The 12690-nt window shown below is 48.9% G+C and overlaps 1 pseudogene across 1 annotated transcript; it reads left to right on the top strand.

Annotated features, from left to right (window-relative positions):
- Positions 1-8708: 8708 nt before the first annotated feature.
- LOC311587157 (14-3-3 protein sigma-like) lies at positions 8709-12400 on the top strand (annotated as a pseudogene). Its single transcript has 2 exons — positions 8709-9497; positions 12336-12400. The product of its transcript is annotated as a 14-3-3 protein sigma-like (transcript).
- Positions 12401-12690: the final 290 nt, after the last annotated feature.

Below are 12690 nucleotides of genomic sequence, written 5' to 3'. Positions count from 1 at the left end.
ACACAAGCACACATGTATTAAATTCCAAATCCACTGTTTACATGGGGAAGTGACGTGGAGTCCCCAAACCCCTATCCTCGGTCATATAGATGAGCATGTGAGGCTCTAGGCAGAGGTTACAGAGATGTCTCAGAAGTAAGAACACTTGCTGCTCAGGCAGAGGCTCACACCTCCGGTTCCAGAAGATCCAGTGCCTTCTGTCCTCTGGGGACACCTGCACACATGTGGAGCACATACACACATTCAAGCCCATACAAATAAAATAATGGAAAAATTACATTTTAAAAAGAGCTATGAACCGGGCGTGGTGGTGCACGCCTTTAAACCCAGCACTCTGGAGGCAGAGGCAGGCGGATCGCTGTGAGTTCGAGGCCAGCCTGGTCTACAAAGTGAGTCCAGGACAGCCAAGGCTACACAGAGAAACCCTGTCTCAAAAATTAAAAATTAAAATAAAAAAAAAGAGCTATGTAAAAAAAAAAAGAGCTATGTAATGACCAATAAGCCATAATAATGTCTTTCTCATCATTCCTTCCTTTTATTGTTTTGGGTTGTTTTTTTCTTTTAAGATTTATTTAAGACCATTGAGATGTAACAAGAATAAATTAATAAAGGAGAAAAAATAAATAAATAAATAAAAATTTAAAAAATAAAAATTAAAAAATTAAAAAAAAAAGATTTATTTAAGTATACAGTGCTCTGGCTGCATGTACACCTGCAGGCCAGAAGAGGGCACCAGACCACATTATAGATGGTTGTGAGCCACCATGTGATTGCTGGGAATTGAACTCAGGACCTCTGGGAGAGCGGTCAGTGTTCTTAACCTCAGAGCCATCTCTCCAGCCTGGTGTCTTCCTTACCGTTCTCTCTTCTTTATGTTATATTTTGTGACTGATGTAGTTTGGATCTTCAATGCCCGCTTCCCCAAAGATCCAACTGTTAAAGGCTGAGCCCCCAGGTGGTACTATCAGAGAGTCATATGAGGCGGGTCATAATGAGAGCCTTTTGGGTTATTGGGGTCATGCTGTTCCCTCAAAGGTAGTTGCGGAGCCCTGGGCCCCTCCTTGCTCTTTTAGCTTCCACCATTACGCTCTGCCATAGCACAAGCTCAAAGCAGGAAGGCCAGCCCATCATGGACTTAAACACTTAACGCTGTAAGCCCAACTAATCTCTTCTTTTTACAAATGAATCATCTCAGGTATTTATTATTACAGTGTTGAAAGCTGACCAAAACAATAAAAGAGAACAAAAACAAACAAAAAACACCAACAAAACAAAATAAGCCCTGGAGGAAAAGTGTTTCGAGTCATATTCTACAGAGCAAACAAAAGGGCGGCCTGCACATGACTAAATCTAAGCTTGTAAAACAAAATAAGGCTCACTGTACACATTTTAAAAGATAGAAAATAGGTCATAAAATATGCCCATCGTCTCCAATAAAGAAATCTATTTTAGGGTGGTGGTGGTGCATGCCTTTTATCTCAGCACTAGGAAGACAGAGGCAGGACTCGCTTTGTAGACCAGGCTGGCCTTGAACTCACAGCAATCCGCCCGCCTCTGCCTCCCAAATGCTGGGATTAAAGGCGTGCGCCACCACCGCCAGGCGAACTACACCGATGTTTGCCGCCAGCACAGCACCCTGTCCCGAGCTATGGCAGATAGTCTCAGCTGGTGCAGGAGCGGCGGGTGTTTCCATCTATTTTATTCAAACATCTAGGGAAATGCCCTCGCATTATTCACACTGCTTAGCTTGTACTGGACGACAGGTACACACAGCTCTAGAGAAACAAAACCAGCTGGGAAACGTAGACTTAGCATGTGTTAGGCCCTCAGTGTTATGGGAGCCTCCAGTCTGGTGTTCGGCTTTCAGAACTAAAGCACTGTGTGCATCAGCTCCCCGGACCAAGGGCGGTCCTGCAGTCTCCATGGTAGCAGGCTTTACCGGAGAGATGGGTGGAGGTGGGGGCGGGGGGAGCACTCCTGTCTCAGAGCAGTGTAACAGACGCCAAGTGCTGCACCCGTCACTTGGATTCTTGTCTGGATGGTGAGAAAACATCTTGTGTTGTGACATTGCTTAGACAAATTCAAACTAATTAGCTTCAGTGCTATTCTTAGTTGCATTTTCGTGGATGAGAACGGACTCCTGGACCAGACAACACAAGGAAGGGTGCATCGGTGTGCTGCCTGTCCTCGGTGACAGGCGTGGTTCCGAAGGAACACTCCAGCACCTCGCCTATGTAGCCCCTGCTGGCCTGGTGAGACCTTGTCACAAATCAGCTTGACAATGCAAATTAGAGAAGATGTGAAAGTGTTCTTGACATGCCAGCTGGTATAGTTTTCTTTCAGCTAGCCTGGAAGTCACTCCGTAGAGCAGGCTGGCCTAACACAGAGATCCAACTGCTTCCAGCTTCCACGGGCTAGGATTAAAGGCACGTGCCCCCCCCCCCTGTGGAGACAGCAGAGTATTTCCCAGCTGACTTCGTTCCCAAGCCCAGCTTAGGATCCTTACAAACTCCGTTCCTCGCTAGTCATCTTACTAGAAGAAATGCTTAGATGCAAAAAGAGCTTCCACCCATCTCTCCATCGTCCACCTGTCCATCCACCAATCATCTAGCTGTCTCCCACGATGCAAAACTCGCAGCTTTAACCTTTTTTTTCTGGAGGGACTGTCACTGTGTCGATAAGAGCTGCTGAGATCTTAGTTGGTCAATCATTGTGGAGCTAAATATAGCTCCAGCTGATGATCTATCAATAACAGAAGCGGTTTCCCACTCAGTCACTCGTGAAATCTGGGAGAGATCAAGCAAAGCCAGGCTGGGGGGAACCCATCTTCCTGAAATTCCACCTTTTTGAAAGACAGACTTGTCCTTGTGTCTTCAGCATGTCAAAGAGACGACAGCTGTGACTCTTGTGCCACATCATCCGTCCCACCTTTCCAGTTAGTCCACTCTTCATCTCCCTAGAATTCAGGCTTGGAACTTCATAGAACGTTACTGTTATGCTCCCTAACTCATCTCTACATTCAAGCCAGGAATAGCTTTTCGCATCAGACCACTCAAATGGAAGTCATTTCCCCTCTGAAAATCATCCCTATTACGTTTTAGCAATTATCAGGAAGACTAAAAGCCCGTTCGAAGCAATAAGTCGTACTGCTAAAACCTTTGCCCACTTAAACCCTCGACAGCTTCCAGTTTAGGGGATCTGTTCTCAAACTTACCAAACAGTCATAACTCTCTACACGACTCCCCCCAACATGTGCAGAGGAAGCCGAATCAAAGCAGACCAATAACAATGCTTCTGGACAAAAAATGGCCCTGGGGTCAGAATCAGGAAGGATGCACCCCCATCCCCTCCACATCACGCCCCAAACTGTAGTGCTCTGAAGGGCATTAAAGAGTTAAGCCTCCACCTTTCTATAGAGAACATCACCAGGATACAATCTCCCCAAAAACCCTACCCTGGCAGCCATATTTTAATATTTTCTCATTACTTTATGTGCCTTAGCCCATGTGCCTACATCTTTTGCCCCAATAGCACTGTGGGCAGCTTGTATGTAGACATGATTTTATCAATCAAACACCTCTTCCAGCCCAGGCAATGGTCCTTGATAACAAATTTAGAGTTGGCTTCAGGCAAAAAGTCACGCAGAATACAGTTAGACAATGTGGTGGTTTGAATAAAAGTGGGCCCCTGTAGTCTCATGTGTTTGAATGCTTGACACAGGGAGTGTCACTGCTGGAGTGGGTGTGGCCTTGTTGGAGGAAGTGTGTCACTGTGGGGGCGGGGTTTGAGATTTCCTATGCTCAAACTATGCCTAGTGTGGCACACAGTCTCCTGCTACCTGCGGATCAAGATGCAGAACTCTCAGCACCATGTCGGCCTGCACTCTGCCATGCTTCCCACCATGATGATAATGGACTAAACCTCTTACTCTGAAAGCCAGCCCCCATTAAATGTTGTTTATAAAAGATGCTGTTGCCAGGCGTGGTGGCACACGCCTTTAATCCCAGCACTCGGGAGGCAGAGGCAGGTGGATTGCTTTGAGTTCAAGGCCTGCCTGGTCTACAAAGCAAGTCCACGACCGCCAAGATAACACAGAGAAACCCTGTCTCGAAAAACCCAAAAAATAAAATAAAATAAAATAAAATAAAATAAAATAAAATAAAAAGTGTTGCTGTCACAGTTTCTCTTCATGGCAATAAAACTCTAACTAAGACAGACACAGACAAAATATTAAGTGTATGACACTGGACCCTTGTTTTCAGATAATATGACTTCAGCACACAAGGCTTGTATGAATAGATGTGCTTGCTACCCTAATCACTACTGGCCAACAGATACACACAATGTCTGTGGCCTCCGCCAAATGGAAGACAATATTTGAATGGGAAGTATGGTCTACATAGAGACCAACAAACAATATACATTTTATTTGCCAAGACATGAGGGCAGTAAATAGAAAAGAACACGCTAGCAAATTCAACATGTTGCATCTCTAAATATAGAGCTGCTGACTGCAGGCCAAGAGCACAGCTTTCCATGGCTCCTCCAACTAAAACTGGCCAAGAACAAGATGCAGTTACTAGCACCAAGACGCCACCAGACTCACGATGTGAGTTCATAGTCAGATGGAACTCAACTCTGATGGCAGATTAAGAAGGTGAGCCAGGTGGCACTGCCTGCCATCTCTGGTCTCCCCACCAAGGCCTCAGTGTTAAGCACAGCCAGGTGAACCACTCCATCAAGACAGACAGCCATGTTCATATACTGCAGGTGCCCAGGTGAAAACTCCCATTGGTACTTTTTTATTTTCTTTCCTTCCTTCCTTCCTTCCTTCCTCCTCCTCCTCTTCCTCCTCCTCCTCCTCCTCCTTCTTCTTCTTCTTCTTCTTCTTCTTCTTCTCTCTCTCTCTCTCTCTCTCTCTCTCTCTCTCTCTCTCTCTCTCTGGTTTTCCTGACAGGGTTTCTCTGTGGAGCCCTGGCTGTCCAGGCTGTCACTCTCTAGACCAGGCTGGCTTCAAACTCAGAGATCCATCTGCCTTTTGCCTCCCGAGCACTGCAATCAAAAGCATGCGCCACCACTGCCTAGCCCTCACTGACACTTTATAAAAAGACAAGTTGATCGGCTCAAAAGTGTAGAGTTCAGTCCACAAAATGAATGTACCTTCTAAATGTGTGTGTGTGTAATGGGCAGTACAATTCTTCAAAATGGGGCAGAAATACATAGCAGAGATGTTTGGAGGTTGTGCGAGGGGTTGTGGAGTGGGTGGTGTTGAGTCTTCTGGAGGCCCAGGGACGACAGGCTTGTGTGAACGCTGTAAGGTAATGTTGAAAGAGGACTTTGGGGACAGAGAAAGAGCACCCAAAGGTTCTTTCTGAGGGCTGCAGGACCATGAGGGCACCACTCAGGCTAACACTGTCACCTTAAGTAGCACTGCCTGGGTGGGTGCCTACTGTGTACCAGGTACCACTTGAGGTGCTTGTTACATACGAGGCTTAGTCCACAAAACACTCCTGGGAGATTAGGCATAGGACAAGCCTATCCTGCTTTTCTTGTCAAGCCTCAAGGAACAGAGAAACTAGGGAACTTTCCAAAGGCTCCCACAGATGCTGAGTGGTAGGCTGGAATGCAAAACCAGACACATGACCTCAATTGATGGCCGAGAGCCTCAGTTGATGCCTGAGAGCCTCAGTTGCCTTCAGTATCTTGAGCCCAACACACTGGACTCAGATGCCTGCTCTGGGCCCAATGCTCTTCAGGGTTATCTCACCTCATGTATTTGTCAAACAAATGGTGCATTTCCATTGTTTTCTTTATTTGAAGTGAAAACTGAGGATCAGAGAGATGGCTCAGTGGTTAAGATCAGTGGCTGCTCTTGCTGGGTTCAGTTCCCCGCATCCACACAGTGGCTCACAACTGTCCTCAGCTCCCAATTCAGGGGACCCAACTCTCTCCTCTGACTCCTTCAGGAACTGCACAAACATACATGTAGGCAAAAGATCCACTAACATAAAATAAAATAAATTTTAAAATAAATACTGGCTTTAGAATAACTGGCTGATAGAGACAGAGTTTTAGAAAAAAAGAGATATAAAGGCTTGTATGATTCTTTTTTTTTTTTTTAAGGCAGGGTTTCCCTGTGTAGTCTTGGCTGTCCTGTGACCTGGCCAGCAGATCAGTTGACAGGAGCACCTGGAAGGGAAAGTGGGAATGGATGGGACAAGAGACGCGAGAAATGGAGACAAGACGGCAGACCAATCAAATCTCTGTTTATCATGCGGCAGAGCAACAGTATATATCATCAACAGAAGGAGGGGCTGAAAGGCAGGGGGGAGGGGCGAGGGAAGCAGGTGTTCCGGTTCCACAAAAACATTGGGTATATCTACACAGGATACAGGAAAAAACATCAAAAGTAACCAGTGGAAAGGTACGCTCAGTACAAACCCTGAGTGCACAGCCTTAAGCGATCTTACGAAAAACAACATGCCGGAGGAGGGCTTCCTACAGTCCTGGACTCGCTTTGTAGACCAGGCTGGCCTCGAACTCACAGAGATCCGCCTGCCTCTGCCTCCCGAGTGCTGGGATTACAGGCGTGCGCCACCACCACCCAGCCGGCTTGTACAACTCTACCCCTTAGTCACAACCACCCCATCACGGTGCTGACTGTCTTCCCAAAATGTCTTTGTGCACATGGGGCTTGATTGGATGCGACGGGCCAAGATGATGTGACATTAAGATGAGAGAAAGAACAGTGGCACAGCACTGAGCAGCCAAGAGTCCTGTCAGGTTAACAGCTTCTGAGAACAGGGCGCATAGAGTTTGGAGGGAGAGGGTGGCCAAGCAGGAAGAGATTAGCAAAGCTGTGATGGACCAGGACAAAAACAGGTGGAGAAGTGACCAGATGCGCTGTGATTTCACTTCAAACATGATTTGAGCCAAAGGAGACTCTGTAGTTCATTAGAACTTCCTGTTGGGAAACTAACTGCAGCTGTTTGAGATTCATGCATGCTTCATAACTCTTGTGTGTGCTTCCTGGTTACAATGGCCTCTCGACCATCTATACCGGGACCCACTGCCTTCTTTCCGTGTGAAGGCTTACAGCTTCTGTACAGCAACTGTGAAATAAGTGAATTGCAGCCCATGCAGTGGAGATCTTCACCAGCTGTCCAGAAGATCAATAAAGCACAGAAATGCTATGGGAATGTGTTTTTGCTGTAATCCCAGGTGTGGGATACAGGGTTGCTTCAGATTGTCCACAGCAGCTGACTGTGATTTGCCTCGTGCTCTGGCAGGGGTGAGATTTTGCCAGCTGCAGATAGTTTCTGTGAGTGTGTGAGATATGTGATTCTGGGGACTCTGGAGAGAATATATAAATGCTAGATCACCAAGAGGGGCTGTAGTGATGGCTGCTGCTGTTGCTGGTGGTGGTGATGGTGGTGATGGTAGTGATGGTGGTGATGGTGGTGGTGATGGTGGTGGTGGTGATTGTGGTGGTGGTGGTGGTGGTGGTGATTGTGGTGGTGGTGGTGGTGGTGGTGGTGGTGATGGTGGTGGTGGTGGTGGTGGTGGTGGTGGTGGTGGTGGTGGTGATGGTGGTGGTGGTGGTGGTGGTGGTGGTGATGGTGGTGGTGGTGGTGGTGGTGATGGTGGTGGTGGTGGTGGTGGTGGTGATGGTGGTGGTGGTGGTGGTGGTGATGGTGGTGGTGGTGATGGTGGTGGTGGTGGTGGTGATGGTGGTGGTGGTGATGATGGTGATGGTGGTGGTGGTGGTGGTGGTGATGGTGGTGGTGGTGGTGGTGGTGATGGTGGTGGTGGTGGTGGTGGTGATGGTGGTGATGGTGGTAATGGTGGTGATGGTGGTAGTGATGGTTGGTGGTGGTGGTGGTGGTGGTGGTGGTGATGGTGGTGGTGGTGGTGGTAATGGTTGGTGATGGTGGTGGTGGTGGTGGTGGTGATGGTGATGGTGGTAGTGGTGATGGTGGTGATGGTGGTGATGGTGGTGATGGTGGTGATGGTGGTGGTACTGGTGCTGGTGGTGGTGGTGATGGTGGTGGCAGTGGTGGTGGTGATGGTGGTAGTGGTGGTGGTGGCAGCGGCAGCTGCTGGTTGCCGTTGTTGTGGGTTGTCAAGTGGTTGTACACAAAGATACAAGAAGAAGAAATTGAATATTTTGCAAGGAACGCAACACCCCTGATCAGCAGGAAGTAGTCTAATGATAGTGGCGCCCCTTTGCCTCTCTATCCTTCTTTCTCTCCTCCCTAGTGTTGTGAGGTTGGAAGGGTGCACTAAAGGTAGAAGAGAGTAAGAAACCCACAAAGTGGGAGACAACAGCTACAGATTAGTGTCACAACTCCAAAAAGCTAACTGCTAAAAAGTGGATGCCGAACTGAACAGAAAATATTTGAGAGGAGAATGCAAGTGTCCAGGAATTTTTTTTTTAAATATTATCAGCAAACTTGGCAGTAGTGGTACACACCTCTAATCCCAGTACTCAGAAGACTGAAGCAAGTGGATCTCTGTGAGTTCGAGGCCAGCCTGGTCTATGTAGTGAGTCCCAGGACAGCCAGACTATGTAGAGAATTCTATTTTTGTTTTGTTTTAAGTGCTCAGTGTTCTTAACCACTAGGGGAATGCAGATTAAAATGCCTTTAAGGCAGAGCAAGGGAGCCACAGGATCCGGCCAGTTTGTCTGCCTGTCTGTCCTCGGAGTCATGGAGAGAGTCAGTCTGATCCAGAAGACCAAGTTCACCAAGCAGGCCGAAAGCTAGGAGGATATGGCAGCCTTCATGAAAGGTACAGTGGAAAAGGCTGAGGAGCTCTCCTGCGAAGTGCAGAGTCTGCCCTCCGTGTCCTGTAAGAAGGCGGTGAGCGGCCAGAGAGCAGCCTGGAGGGTCCTGTCCAGCATCGAGCAACGAGGAGGAGTCAGAAAAGAGGGGCCCCCGAGGTGAAAGAGTAGAGACCGAGCGCCGAGGTGTGTGCGACACCGTGCTGGGCCTGCTGGACACCCGCCTCATCCAAGAGGCCGGAGAGGCGGAGAGCTGTGTCTTCTATCTGAAGATGGAGGGTGCCTATTACCGCTACCTGGCCAAGGTGGCCACCGGTGACGACAAGAAACGCATTATCGATTCCACCAGGTCAGCCTACCAGGAGGCCATGGACACCAGCAAGAAAGAGATGCCGCCCACTAACCCCAGCTGCCTGGGCCTGGCCTTGAACTTTTCCGTCTTACACTATGAGATAGCCGACTGCTCCGAGGAAGCCATCTCACTGGCCAAGACCGCCTTCGACGAGGCCATGGCTGACCTGCACACCCTCGGTGAGGACTCCTACAAGGACAGCACTCATCATGCGGCTCCTGAGAGACAACTTGACTCTGTGGACCACCAATAATGCTGGGGAAGAGGGTGCTGAGAGCCCCAGAGCTGAAGAAGTCTACAGACCTCCCCGTCCCGGCTTGCCCTCCAGCCCCCGCCCCGACCTGCAGAGAGGATTAATACGGAGTGGGACTCCTTCCCAAACCCTGAATGTTCTGCCACACCCACAAAGGCTCCTTGGAAGGGGTACAGGCAAGCTGAGGCCACCAGGGGCTGGGAAATTTCACTCTTCAGGCAGCAGTCTGGTGGGTGTTCCTAACTGTCCACTCTTGCTCTCTGCACCACTACTTCCCCCCACCCCTCCCCCTGCGCCTCCCTCTTGCACCTCTTGCTCCTGGATCCTAGGAATCGGAGTGGAGGAGGCTCCCACCCCTGTGGCTGAGAACTGGACTGTGGCAAGGCCTGTGTGTGTGTGTGTGTGTGTGTGTGTGTGAGAGAGAGAGAGAGAGAGAGAGAGAGAGAGAGAGAGAGAGAGAGAGAGAGAGAAGAGAATGCAGGGAGCACATGTTTGCTGGGTGTGACTATATTTCCGCTCAATAAAGTCCCCCCCCCCCCCCCGTGATAAAAAAAACAACAACAACAGAAAAACCAAAACAACAACAACAACAACGCCTTTAAGATTCTATCTCACCCATCATAAGAAGTTCTGGTTAAGGGGAGTTAGTGGGAGTGCAAAAAAGTGAAGCCGTTTTTGGAAATTAGTCTGGTGAGTTTCCCATGCTCCTGTGGGTGGAGACACACACACACACACACACACACACACACACACACACACACACACACACGGTACTAACTGGGCTTAGTGCATCATCAAAAGAGAAAATAAAAGGAGGGAGAGGAGACATAAAGTTAGGATGGGGTATACAGGGGAGTTGGAAGGACAAATGAGTGGAGGGCATGACCATATTTCACTGTGTACAGAAATGAAATTCTGAAAGGATAAAAACATTAAAAAAGAAGAAGAAGAAGAAGAAGAAGAAGACGACCAGGGATAATGGGGACAGGGCTCTGCTGCCATTGGCAAAAGCCCCCTGGCATGCTTCAGGCCCTGTAAGCAGTGTGGCCATGTGCGGGGTTGGGAGCAGATGGGGGATGGGAGGGGGGGGATGGAGGGGGGGACCCCAAATGAAAAGCTGGATAATGCAGTGTTTATATGCATGCACTCTCTTTCACTTTGGCCTAATTTTTAGAATATGATGCTTCAGTTTACAGCTGGCACTTCAGGCACATTTGCACCAAGGTGTTAATGGTTCTCAAGTCTCATCTTGGTGTTAAGTAATGTTGCAATGCTAATGGCACATCTTGGTGAGACAGAAGGAAAGAAAGGGGAGGGGAGGAGGGAGAGGAAAGAGAACTCATGCTTTAATAGAAAATATTTATTCATTTGTTTACTATGGCATGCAGTATTCTGCCTGCAGGCCAAAAGAGGGCGCCAGATCTCATAGATGGTTGTGAGCCACCCTGTGGTTGCTAGGAACTGAACTCGGGACCTCTGGAAGAGCAGCCAGCAGAAGCTCTCGTAGCTTCTGAGCCATGATAGTACTATCATTATCAATAACCGAAAGGCCAGAGCAAGCCAGTATACGCCAGTGGATGGAAACCCATTCATATAATATGGCTTCTATATGCACAATGGAATTTTATTCAGTTCATTCATAAAGTTAGACCATACAGAACCTGAAATCATCAACAGAAGGATACATTTTTCAAACCAGTTGGAGACCACCTCTATAAAGGCGACACTCCCAGAATGGCATATCAGATGTGACCCAATTATTTCCCCTTTAGCCTGAGGGAAGTTCAACAGGCTGGAGAGCAATGGATTACTATTCAGCCATAGAACCCCGGGCCATTCCGATACACGCGAGGACATCGGTGACTCCTGTGGATACTAAGTGAAGGAAACAAGACGACCACAGAAAGACAAATACCTCATTGATTCCACTTGCAGAGATACCCAGACACGGAGAGAAAGTAGAGCGATGCTTTTCGGGGCATCCGAGAGAGCAGAAAGACCCTGTGGTCCTCAACGTTCCTGATGTGCACTGGAAACATCCCCCAAGGCTCATGAATTTGACCACTTGGTCCCTACACATTGGCAGCGCTGCCTTTGAAGGTCGTGGGAGTTTGCGGGACACAGAGCCTTGTGGGCCCACACGGTCTTCACTTCAGTTCCCGCCACCTTCAGGTTTCCACCTTGAGCTCCTGCCCTGGGTTGCCTAGGCAAAAGCCCTCTCCTCCCTCAGGTTGCTTTTGGTCACGTTGTTCCTCACAACAGAGAAGTCAACTACAATGAGGAAGCTAGGATTCTGCCCAGAGTGTACCCTGGCCGAGGCTCTCTGGGCACGGCGGCCTCTGGGGACACCTCATCTAACACTTGCTCTTCCCTGAGGGAGAGTCACGCTTAACAGATCACCACAGAAGAATCATCTGATGCATGGCCATAGTAACGCCATGGCTGTGCAGGGATGCGCAGGGAGGGACTCACACTCATGACCTGAGAGGCTGTGTGAAAATGTTCAGAAAGGAAAGCCATAAGGCTGTATGGACTTTCACACAGTCTACCTCCTAATAAGCTGTCCATAGGCCACACAGGAGACAGAGCTTCCCAGCTATATTCATGTCACTGTTCCGGCGCTGCCCCACAGGAGCCATATAGATAAGATACGATGGATGGCTCAGTTTCTTTGGGCCCCTGGAGACAGGAGCGTATGGTAGTGGCTGCTCACATCTCAGCTGTCCACGAGTCAGAACAAGCAGCAGAAACTGGGTTAGAACCCTTAAGGGCTTGCTTCTAATGACCCACATCTACCAGCGAGACCCCCCTCTTAAAGGTTCCACAGACCTTTCCCCCCCCACACACCCAATAGCGGCAGCAGTTGAGGCACAACAATTCAAAGCAAGAGCTTACGCAGGGCGGTTTAGATTCGAATGCTGATAACAATTCTTCCTTTACTCTCTCAGGTGCTTTCCATCCTCAGTACAGAAGTCCAGATGCCGTGGTCAACATGGCTTGGGACGTGACCTGACTGGGACCATGAGGGATGTAGAAATGACAGACCCACGTACAGAAAGGCCGGCATTGGGTGGAGCCACGGGATGTGCCTGGAAACACATTTATTGTAGCATGGCATGGATAAGGAGGTGAATGAGCTAAGCTCGGTGCAGGGGTGGGGTGGGGAGTGAGGGGGTAGGGGGGAGGGTCTCTGTGGGAGAGCAGTTCCTGGCTGCAGTCATGCAGGAGGAGGGAGCTGTGGGGGGTCCTTGCTGCTCTCCACCTGTGTGCTTGGACCTGGGGAATACACATCCTTTCAAGACT

This window comes from Acomys minous, assembly GCF_964271855.1.
Source record: "Acomys minous genome assembly, chromosome: 16".
Taxonomy (NCBI): domain Eukaryota; kingdom Metazoa; phylum Chordata; class Mammalia; order Rodentia; family Muridae; genus Acomys; species Acomys minous.
Note: the sequence above shows the minus strand (reverse complement) of the source record. Positions and strands in the feature narration are given on the sequence as shown.